The sequence below is a fragment of the Mytilus californianus genome, unplaced genomic scaffold (assembly GCF_021869535.1).
Source record: "Mytilus californianus isolate M0D057914Y unplaced genomic scaffold, xbMytCali1.0.p SCAF_8, whole genome shotgun sequence".
Classification (NCBI taxonomy): domain Eukaryota; kingdom Metazoa; phylum Mollusca; class Bivalvia; order Mytilida; family Mytilidae; genus Mytilus; species Mytilus californianus.
In genome coordinates this window covers 28,269,831-28,281,152 of record NW_026262734.1, presented here as the reverse complement: position 1 = coordinate 28,281,152, position 11,322 = coordinate 28,269,831, and the positions used below count along the sequence as shown (strand labels likewise).

The following is an 11,322-nucleotide window of genomic DNA, read 5'->3' as shown; positions in this document are numbered from 1 at the left end:
AAAGTCAACATGTCCATTTGACAGGGTTAACCTTCTGATCTCATTTCATCGATCAGTTATCAAGGTAAAATGTAGGCAACTGTAGCTTACTGATGTTCAAAGCACCCAAATCAATTAAAAAGACAAATCAAGGTAACAAAAGGGGGGGGGGGGGGGTGGCATAAAGGTGTCAGACAACCAATTCAGCCTCTCAAATTTAGAACATAAAAAGTATGTAAAAGTAGCCCTTCCTTGACAAAAATAGTGCTTTTGATGTCATTGTTTACTTAAATTAACCAACACATAGCAGAAATGAAACTTTTGGTGAAAGTGATATTCATATAGACATTTTGAGCCAAAATTTGCTTGTCCATGAGTTTTCACTAAAAATTGAGGATTAATGCGCTCCATGATATACTTATTTAAGATTTCCAAAACATAAGGGGTTATCTTTAGTAGTAGTTGTCTTCTGAACGGTTGTGTTTCATTACAAGACTTTAAACATAGGTTGAAAATTAGCACGTAGAAAGGTAATATATGTACAATTCAGGATATACCTGGTTTATATGAAGTTAAACGTAAGGTACAATATTGAGAAAGCTATGAAAACCTGAAAAAAAAATGGTAGAGTAGATAGGGATTTTGAATTGGTGGTCTGACACCTAAACTTTAAATGGAACAAGACAGGATACGTCGACAGGGTACGACTATTCTGGTATCTTAAGATCTAAGACTGAAAACATGACTCTAGTGAGTTGAGATACTAATGTATATGTAGTATCATCGATATGACCTCCGAAATTTTTCGATATTTGAACATATCCGTTGTCATTTGTTTGTGTATTTAAAAGTATGAAACCAAAGACATCCCACTTGTATAGAGAGCTTTTGTGCCCTGAAATGATACAACCTAGCCCTTCTTCTTTTAATATGAACATCGTTGGTCTTTCGTGCATTGAAAAGGTCGTAAAACAGTTTACCACTGCTTAACTTTTTGTTATAAGTTGACTCACTATATGTTTTCTATTCTATTAACATAAACGACTGGTATCAGTACATCTGTATAATTGACGGTTCAAAAGTGTTTAACCTCCCCACATTCTGTGTGTTCCAAGTCAGGGCCCTGTAATTTAGTAGTTGTCATTTGTTGCTGTATATCATATTGTTTTTTAATGTTTGTTTTGTACATAAATCAGCCGTTGTTTTTTTTCTATTTGAATTGTTTTACATTTTGTTATGTTGGAACCTTTTATTAATAGCTTTCTGTGCAACATGGATTTTGGTTATTGCTAACATCTATACATCATTTTAGTTTCTGTTGGATAGTTGTCTCATTGGCAATCATACCACATCTCCTTATTTTATATTGTTGTGCAACAGAGAGTATTGCTATCAGGTAAGGCATGACGGATTGTATAAAACATTGTTCCATTATTGCAAAAATAGGATAGGATGCATTTAAGATATAATGAAGATATTTTGAAACACTTTCTTCTTCAGCAACACGACCACTTTCTGCAGCAACGTCTAATATTTTGAACTGTGATGATCTTGAAATATTTTTATACACTAAATTAACTGATCTAGCGACTGCAGCTGGTCCTGTGTAATTTTGTGGTCCTAAATCCTAAATATAAAACCAATCAATAACTGTTTACTATAATACAAATTGCCAGAACTGTAGCTCAACTGACATTCAACAATACAGGTCTGTTTTATTTGACAAACAGGTTCGGTTGGGGTTTTGGATCGAATGTGTATCATATTATATTAAAAAGAAAAACGGAAAGTCCCTTATCAAATGGCAAAATCAAAAGCTAAAACACATCAAATGAACGGAAAACAACTGTCATATTCCTGGTACATGCATTTTCTTATGTAGAAAATGGTGGATTAGACCTGGTTTTAGAGCTAGCTAAACCTCTCATTTGACAGTTATATAGAATTCGATTATATTGACAACAATGTGTGAGCAAAACAAATAGACATAATAGGTAAAAATGTCAAAAATTGGGGTACAGCAGTCAACATTGTAATATACTCTTAATCACTATAAAAACAAATAACTATTTCAACAAAGAAAAAACAAACTGGCATATAGACACTCTATAGACCAAGTACATAAGCAAAACAATGAAAGACAAGAATACAAAATTTACCATATCACAATAACACAATGGCGGGATGTATAAGTACCGAGCCACGCCAAAAGTATATTACCAAAAAAGGAATAAACAGTAAAGGTTAAAGGACAAATAAAAAGAACACTATAACACGTAATTAGGATGATAAAAAAACGTCAGTACCTAGAATCTATACTTCAAGACCATCATGTATTATTCGTGAAGTTGATACGGAATATTAATCAACAAGGTCTTGGTATCTTCTAATAAACTGTTTTAGAAAAGGACGAGACGTTCTTTGACATAACCTTGGCTTATCAACTTTCTTCTCAGACACTGGTGACGTTTTATAAAGTCTGAGTAGCAGCTGCAAGCTCTTGAATACTGAATGAGTTATGAAATGTATATCCCATATAACTGTTTTAGTTCTGCTAGTAATAAATTCTGCCAAGTACCATTTGAATTTGATAAAAAAAAACACACTTTCAATAGTTACTTTCCTTAAACAAATTAACAAAAAAGGTAAAATTATCAATTTTTATTTAAAATTTCAGATACTAAAACAAACGAAAAACTATATCGAAGAAAATATAGTCAAAACGTGTTCTCATATAATAAAGTACCATTGAAAAAAGTTAATCTTATTCAAATACAATACTGGTAACCCTTAAAATCCGTTAGACTATAAGGAATTTGTATAACTGTGTTAGCATTATCGGCTGTTCCTATTTTACACATAAAATTATATGGAATATATGGTGAGGTTGTGTTTATAATCATTAGAATGTTTGCATACAAAATATTTGTTCGATTTGATTACAATGCACAAATAGAAAGTATACGGAAGAAAATGTACTGTAAAAAAAAAAATCATGTTTTTGATACTTTAACATCCAGTCTTTGATAGAACCATGCAAAAAGCTTTTTAGTGGGTCCACATGACATGTCAACCAAATGTTATGAAATTTTGCACATAACTTTAAAATTTGATCTGAGGCTATTTTTAGATTTTGCAGCGCCATCTACTGGAAAAGGCTTAATTTCCAAAAATTTCTATTAAAATGTCACATTTTTGTTGCTCTGAATATGCTAGATATGGTTATGTTGAGCTGGTATTTGAATTGATTTTTAGTACGAGCATTATTCGTCCTTCAAAACTTGACAATATGTTATAGTTTGAGTATCGCTATATTTTGAGGCTTACAAGGTCTAAAAGGTAATCTTAGGCATTTTTTGGATACTTGCTAAAAATATCAACACCGTTACCATGGCAATGGAATAAAAATGTGTAATTTTCACATATTTTTCCCTATAATCCGTGTTTTTTTAACATCAAAACTTTTTTTATATTTTGACACTGGCTTATGACATTTGGCATGAAGGTGTATTACAATAAGACAGTGTATTGCAATATTTTAATGTTTTGTAAATATTGACCTCTGGTTAAATTGGTTTTATAACTGTTTATTTGTGTACAGAGAAAATTAATGACGCAAGGCTAATTTGACAAATGGCTAGTTTTATTATCTGCAGTTGAACTGTAAGTGAAAGTAATTAAACTTTCTGATAAAGGTCAGTTGGTCAAGATACTTGCAGATTGTGTATCAGCTGTGATACTGTAAGGATGTGATTTTCCTAAAAGTCTTGAATCAGTTAAGATTCTGGAGGACTTGTATTTAAAGTTTATATGTTTAAACTTTGTAGTTAATTTGTCAATTAGTCTGAAGTAATATACATTTGTGAATAAACTTGTAAATATATATCGTATTATTTAGTTCATGGGATATACCACAGGATACATTTTTAATGCCATAGTATGGTTCCCAGCAAACACACAACATTTTAAAAACATTTTTTAAATGTCATATGGACGTCTCTCACAAAATATTTCAATAAGATATCATTTAAACATAAAAAAAATGTTTATTTTATTGTTTTTGAAATGTTTTATTTCTAACATTTAAGTGAAATGTTTTTACAACATTAACAAAATATTATTTGCTAATATCTTTTTATTCATGTTCTCAAACATTGTTCTAAAATATCCCGTAGATATTTTATAATATAAAAAAATAATATTTTCTTCAATTGGTATTTTATATTTTAACAACATTTAAAGTAAATATTTTCCAAATATCCAAAAAACATTCTGCAAAAAAATGTTTTACAGAAAATATAGTTTTGCTATTTGCATAAAATGTTTTATAACGTAAAATTAAAATGTTTTACATAAAACATCTGAAAAATGTCAGCTAAATGTTTTCTATAAAATATTCTGACATACACATTTACTTAATAGTCTTACTGATATTTTATTCAACATTTTACGGATATAAAAATAACATTTCATTCAAACTTTATTCAAAACCCCACAAACAACATTTTGTGGAAATAGCTCGTTTTTTTCAGGATAAGATATAGTACTACATTTCATCAATATCATGACAAGCAAGATACTATGGTTGAAATCCTTAATTGATATCTTGAAGATCCTTGAAGTCAGATTTATTCCTTCTTATATTAAAACTCAAAAGAGTCAACATTAAATTAAGCAATAATGTATTTAATAAACAATCACCTTTCTTTAATGTTTATTCATTTCATTCGTGTATATTTTATAAATTAAGAAATGAAAACTGTAACTGTACTAAGTTCAATTTTCGTATCGTTTATATGCCTTACGGAAAACCGACCTTTTCCGGAATCGACTTTTGTTTTATCACCGGAAATGAATTTGAAATTTGAATTTCGAAACGAAGACAGGATATCAACAAAGAGAGCCAAGAAAATTGTTTGTTACGCGATATATACTCACTTGGTAAGAATGGTTAATATGTTAAGATGAAACTTGTGCATTCATTGTGTGTGTTCAATCATAATCGGAACCAAATTACATATGTTTCTGGAGGTGCGGATCAAGGTTTTGAAAAAAGGGGGCCCCTGCCCAAGGCAAGCAAACGTTTGGAGTGATACTTGTAAATAGTCTATACATTTATCTTACAAGTAGCTCCATAAGGGGGTCGGGCCCCTAAATCCGCCACTGTTCAAGCATCTACGTACACCAATTATGAATTTGTTCATTGATATAAAAAAATTATAAGGATATGTGGCTTGTGTGTTTGATTGCCAATGGCAATACACCTTATCACTATTTGTCCGCCATTACTGGCCATGGACATCACAAAAGTTCCCGTAAAATGTTGTCATCATATTAGAATATATTTGACACCACAATTGAAAGTAATACACCTTATTCAGTGTTATTGCTATTTGTCCCCCATTACTGGACATCACACAACTGTCACAAGTTCCCTTAAAATTTTGATGTCATCATAAAAAAAATCTGATGCCACAATGGAAAAGTGATTGTTGTTTGACGTCAAAAGTTCAAGCAGGATAGATTCTCGGGTCAAGCGGGAATAGCGATAAGGTGTATTATTGTATGACGTTCGGTCTGAGGACACAGTTATCGTCCTTATATTTTCGTTGTCTACAAATATAGTCCCTAGTGTGGACAGTGTATAACTTGCAATTTTTTTCATACACTTTCCAAATTTATTTCTTTATATTTTATGCATGAAATATTAAGTAAAGGGATGAAATTACATGTTAAAAAAAGTTTGGGTGCTGAATCTTTATGTTAAGTAGTGATTTGGTCCAGTTCAAAAAGGTCAAAAACTAGTATGTCTGAAGCTGTCAAAACTGAATTTTAGACCCCCTTAACATAGAATTGTCAATATTTTGAGTTAGAGCTGGTAGACTTTTCTATAATTTTGATATTATTTGTACCAATAGTAGTACACTACACTGTAAAAATCTTTTTGAGATAGAGCTGGTGCGATTTTTTTTAATTTGAATTTATTGTCTAAAAGAAATGCACTACGAAATAACTGTGTTCTCGGGCCGTATGCTGACGTAAAAAGTTCAAGCGGGACAGATTTCCAAATACTGATATAGCGATAAGGTGTATGAGACAGCTATCCACCAGAATTTAAATGACTTGGATAAAAGAAATTATAGGTCACTGTACTGCTTTCAAAACTGAGAAAACCAATGCCATATAGTCCACTTTGAAGCCTTGACAAACAAATGTTAATTTTTTCTCAACACAATTGAAACAAAACAACTAACTGCCTACATTAAATACACATTATGAAAAAGAAATTTGACAGACTTAAACTAACAACAACTATTGCAATAAGCATGACTCAATACCTTGTTTCCGAGGCACACAAACAAGTTACAATAACACTAATATAAGCACCATTTGAATATGGAGATTTTTTTTCTAGTAAAATCAATGTATGTATGTATTTGCAAAACAGTAAACTAAATTTCCCTTAACAGCTTAATGAACATTACAAAGACTATGTAAGACTTCAGTACAAGCAAGATAATATAAACTGTTGCTAAAAATTATATTTATTGCTTCATACACATAATGTACATACAATGTATCTTTTATTTTTTAACAGGAGCTAAAAGAAAAGCCACAAAGGACAAGTTCAATATGCAGGTTTACAATTTGGAAGTGGCACAGGTTCTTTGGAATGTCTACAACCTTTCAGGAGAATTTTTTTTTGAAGTAAGATTTTTATACAGAATTACTGTTATTCCATATTTAATTCAAATATTTAGCATAAACAATGCATTACATTCAAGATTAAGGGCATACAATACAGAAAAGATATCTGGATATTTGAATAAATTATTATTTTTGTGACAAAATAGAAACAAGTTGTTTATTTAAATCAATCTTTTAGTCCAACAGTGTGCTTTCATAAACAACATATTTGCTTTCCTTTGAAGTATTTCAAATACATATAAACAACTCATTTAATGACATCTGTGTGTTTCTCGGATGTTAAGTTATATTATTATCATCATTGCGAAAACAATGCTTAACACTTCGATAAGTTATTATGTGCCTATAGTATACTTCTAGGACTGTATCATATGCCCTTAGATACAAATGACAAGTTATAAACTATGTCACTCTACAGAGTTTAACACTTAAAAAGGACAATAAGATGTTTAATGACATTATGTAGCAGGGCTTTTAAAGGCCCCTACATGATACAAAGCATTTAATGAAAACTAAAAAAAAAAACAAGAAAAACAACAGCCTGATTTATACAAAACAATAAAAGAAAAAAAATATGATAGACAACAATCAATGAGTATAATGAAATAAGACTCTTGACTGGACACATATCTAGTCTAAATTTTTTTTTTTTTTTTTTTTAATAACTAAATTAAGTTCAGCGTGGCATATTGCTCTCTCTTAACACGGTCAGCCATTTATCGTCCCCTTCCGACAGACTATCATCGTTATTTGTTTCAAAACTTTAAAGGGGAGGGGATGTATATCCTTCAGGCAACGTGAATCGTTCTATAATAAAGGAATGTGCAAGAAGTTTATATATGAATGTAAGATTAATTTTTTTTCAGAAGCATGGCACAGCAAGAAAAAGATATAAGACACTACAAGACTTCCAAGTGATTATGAATAAGACAATTGATTGACTTTTTCAATGTATTCTTAAATAAATCAAATAGTTGATGTAAAATGGTGTTTTGTTCTCATCTCTTCAGCCAATTATCAATGATTATTGACTTAAGATGTAACCCTATTAGAAGTGTAGCGTTTTAGTTTAGAAAGTGAAGTTGTATTGAAAAATCTGAATTTGGGACACAAGTTTTAGTCAATGTAACTTGAACTTAAAATGTGTATAATGTTTGCATAATGTCCAATGGCATATATGTCATGCATGTTCAGGTTGACATATACATGATGTGTATAAGATAGGTAATAAAAGTTGAGAGTGAAAAACTAAACATTATACCATTGTGGTTGGAATGTGGGCTTTCTTGCAATGTCTGTCGTCTGTCCACCTATATTTGTCGGATTTTGTCCAACAAATATTTTCATTACTGTTTTTCCCAAAACTGCTGATAAAGATGAGTTCATATTTAATGAGCTGCTTGATAGTGATGAACTGTGATGTGTGAACATTTTTATATCTGGCACCTGTTTCCTGTTTGCTTATACATTGTATTTCATAATGTTGAATGTTCTCAAATTTTTCATTACTTAAATTAGTAATGCTGATGAACAGAATGATTTCATATTTGGTACATTTGTAAGTGGCTTGACCATGATGAGTTGTGTCTGCCATTTTGGATGTGTCAAAATTTGTAGATACTTCTTGTTTTTAGAGACTTTGAATTGTGAATTTCATATGCTTAGCAAAACAACTGATTTATTCTTGTTTGTATATAGAATTAATCACTGTGTATAAATTAATTTAACTAATGATTTGTTATTTAAAAAAGCAGGAAACTCAATCAAAAGTACAGAAATTTTTATATTGATATGATCTAGATATCCACCGAAAACATCTTCTTAAAACATTTTGAAAACATTTTTAAGCCACAGTCTCACTTGCAAGAAAACATCCAAAAAACATTTTTATAACATTATTTGATGTTCATGATGTTTTTCAAACGTTCAGAAAATATTTCTAGAAAATATTTTTTAAAAGATTATCAAAATGTTTTATACGCCATTGTTTTTCACATTATCATGATATTTCTTTACAACATTTTAATTATATTATGCAAATATTTTAGAAAATATATTAGAAAACGTTTTAGGGATATATATTCTACCATACATTTAATGTTTTTCTCAGGTTTTTTTGTGATATTTTCATGACATTAGACACAACATTTTAAAAACATTTTAAAGATGTTTTTATGTTTGCTGGGTTATGTCCGTCCGTCTGTGTCGTTGTCGTTCCTCCCTTCGGTCACGTTACAATTTTTGGTGGCAGCGTTGGGATATTATTAACATGGATTAGTTTATTTCTATTATAAGAATTGATGTGCTATTTGAAATTTAACAATGTATTTTCGCAAATTATATTCTGTGGATTTATAGTAATAATCAGATAATTTTGTGTGAGAGGATTATTGCAAATGGAATAAAATATCTCTTGTGCATAAATAAAGTAAATGAAATTAAATTGTTATAAAAATGGATAAACGTGATTCTTCTGATAGAGAAATTTATTTCGGAGGTGCAAGACCTAAAGTATCAATGGATAAAGGAATAGGATTAAGTTCAACTGTGTTATCAGCTTCAACGCCTAGAATGATTGAAACCCAAAGAGAAATTCAGCGTTTAGCTAAAGAGTATGAAACTCTTCAGGAAGGAATTTCAAGTGCTCCGACCCCGAGAAGATCATCAATTCCATCTGTGTTCCAACCTTCTCATAATCAAGGATAGCATTCACCTAAACGCATGGGATCTGAAAAGCCAGTTGTCCGACCCTCTGAATATGATGGTTCTGTTTCTTGGGAAGATTATAAAATTCAGTTTGAAATGATATCCGAATTAAATTGTTAGACGGATGACCAGAAAGCAATGTTTCTTGCGACAAGTCTAAGCGGGAATGCGCAAAATGATTTAGCCGATATTGATCCGATAAAGCATAAAGATTATACATCGATATGTGCAGCATTAACTAGTAGATTTGGAACCGAAAGCAGAACAGAGCTTTTCCGTGTGCAGCTTAAGAATATCCGTAAAAGAAAAGATAAAAAATTGCCTGAATTGGCGCAACATATCAAGAAACTAAAGCATATTCCAAAGCTCAACTGGAACTACAAGAGATGTTGAGTCGAGATCATTTCATTAATGCATTAGATGATACGGATACACGTTTGCGTATACATCAAGCTCACCCAAAGACACTAGGTGATGCAGTTAAGTAAACTGTTGAGCTCGAGGCATTTTATATTGCGGATAAACAGAGGGACAAATCTTCAAGTGTTCGAAATTTTGCTATTTCGGAAAGTTCAGAAGTGTCTGGTCAAATTAAAACACTATCTGATGTGGTAGAAGAACTTCGACGTGAGTTTCAGTTTCTTAAGAGCGGTATGAGTCAACAGAGACGCGGATTTAATAACAATAACAACAAGCCGGGAAAAAGAAGATGTTGGACTTGTGGAGAGACAGGTCATATTAGAAGAAATTGTCCTAATGATGACAAAATTAACACAAACTCTCAACAAAAAGACATAGTTAGAACCAATCGTGTAGCAAGTGGCGATGGAGGAATGTATATTCCTGGTAAATTTCAAAGTACAAAGTTCAATGTTTAGTAGATACAGGTGAAAATGTGACAATTTTGAACGATAAGATATACGATTCTCTGTCCGATGGAAACAAAGTGGTGTTGCGTCCAACACATACAAACATGAAACTTGCCGACGGTAAAGCAGCTAAAGTAAGAGGAATATGTGAAATGAACGTTGAAATTGGGAGGACACTTCTCACACACGATGTGTGGGTAGCTGATATACATGATATATATTAAGATATAGACTGTATTATCGGTATTGACTTCATGAAACAAAATATGTGTTGCATTGATGTGGCCAACAATACAATGACTGTTAACAAAGAACATATATCTTGTGCAGTATTAAATACACAGGGTGAGCGATGTTGTCGAGTTGCTGTGTCAGAGACAATATTTATTCCGCCGGGTGTCGAGCAGATTATTCTGGGGAAAGTTATTGATATTGGCTATGCTCCAGAATGTAGCATGTTAGTAGCTTCGAAAAATTTGTGGAGAAACATCAGCTCCTGTTGGCTAAAACAGTAGTTAATTTATCATCAGATGTTTTCCGATACGAGTATTGAACGCAACAGATAAGTCTGTTAAAGTGTATGCAAATTCAATTGCAGCGACATTTGAAGCAGTAGCTATACTTAACGAGTCAGTTTGTTCTCAAGAATCGTCAACAGAAGATATTCCTGAACATTTATCTAGTTTATATACGAGCTCATGTGTACATTTAAATGAAAACCAGGGAGAAACACTCAGAACCTTACTTTTGATGAATCAAAGTGTATTTGCCAAAGATAAGTGGGACATAGGACGTACCGGTATTGTAACGCATAAAATTGATACAGACCCGATTCGTCAAAAACCGCGTCGATTGCCATTTGCTCAAAGATCTGAACTAGCTTCTCAGATTGATAAAATGTTGTACAGTGACCTCATTGAACCGTCCGAGAGTCCATGGTCAGCACTCCTAGTCCTTGTAAGAAAGAAAGATGGTTCCATGCGGATTTGTTTAGACTATCGCAAGCTCAATGATATCACAAAGAAAGATTCATTTCCGGTTTCTCGTATAAATGATAAAC

The 11,322-nt window shown here is 31.7% G+C and overlaps 1 long non-coding RNA gene across 1 annotated transcript; it reads left to right on the top strand.

The window, feature by feature from the left end:
• The first annotated feature begins 4,753 nt into the window (after nt 1–4,753).
• LOC127710719 (uncharacterized) lies at nt 4,754–7,595 on the top strand. Its single transcript, XR_007986295.1, has 3 exons — nt 4,754–4,920; nt 6,578–6,687; nt 7,554–7,595. It is a non-coding gene; the product is annotated as an uncharacterized LOC127710719 (long non-coding RNA).
• Nucleotides 7,596–11,322: the final 3,727 nt, after the last annotated feature.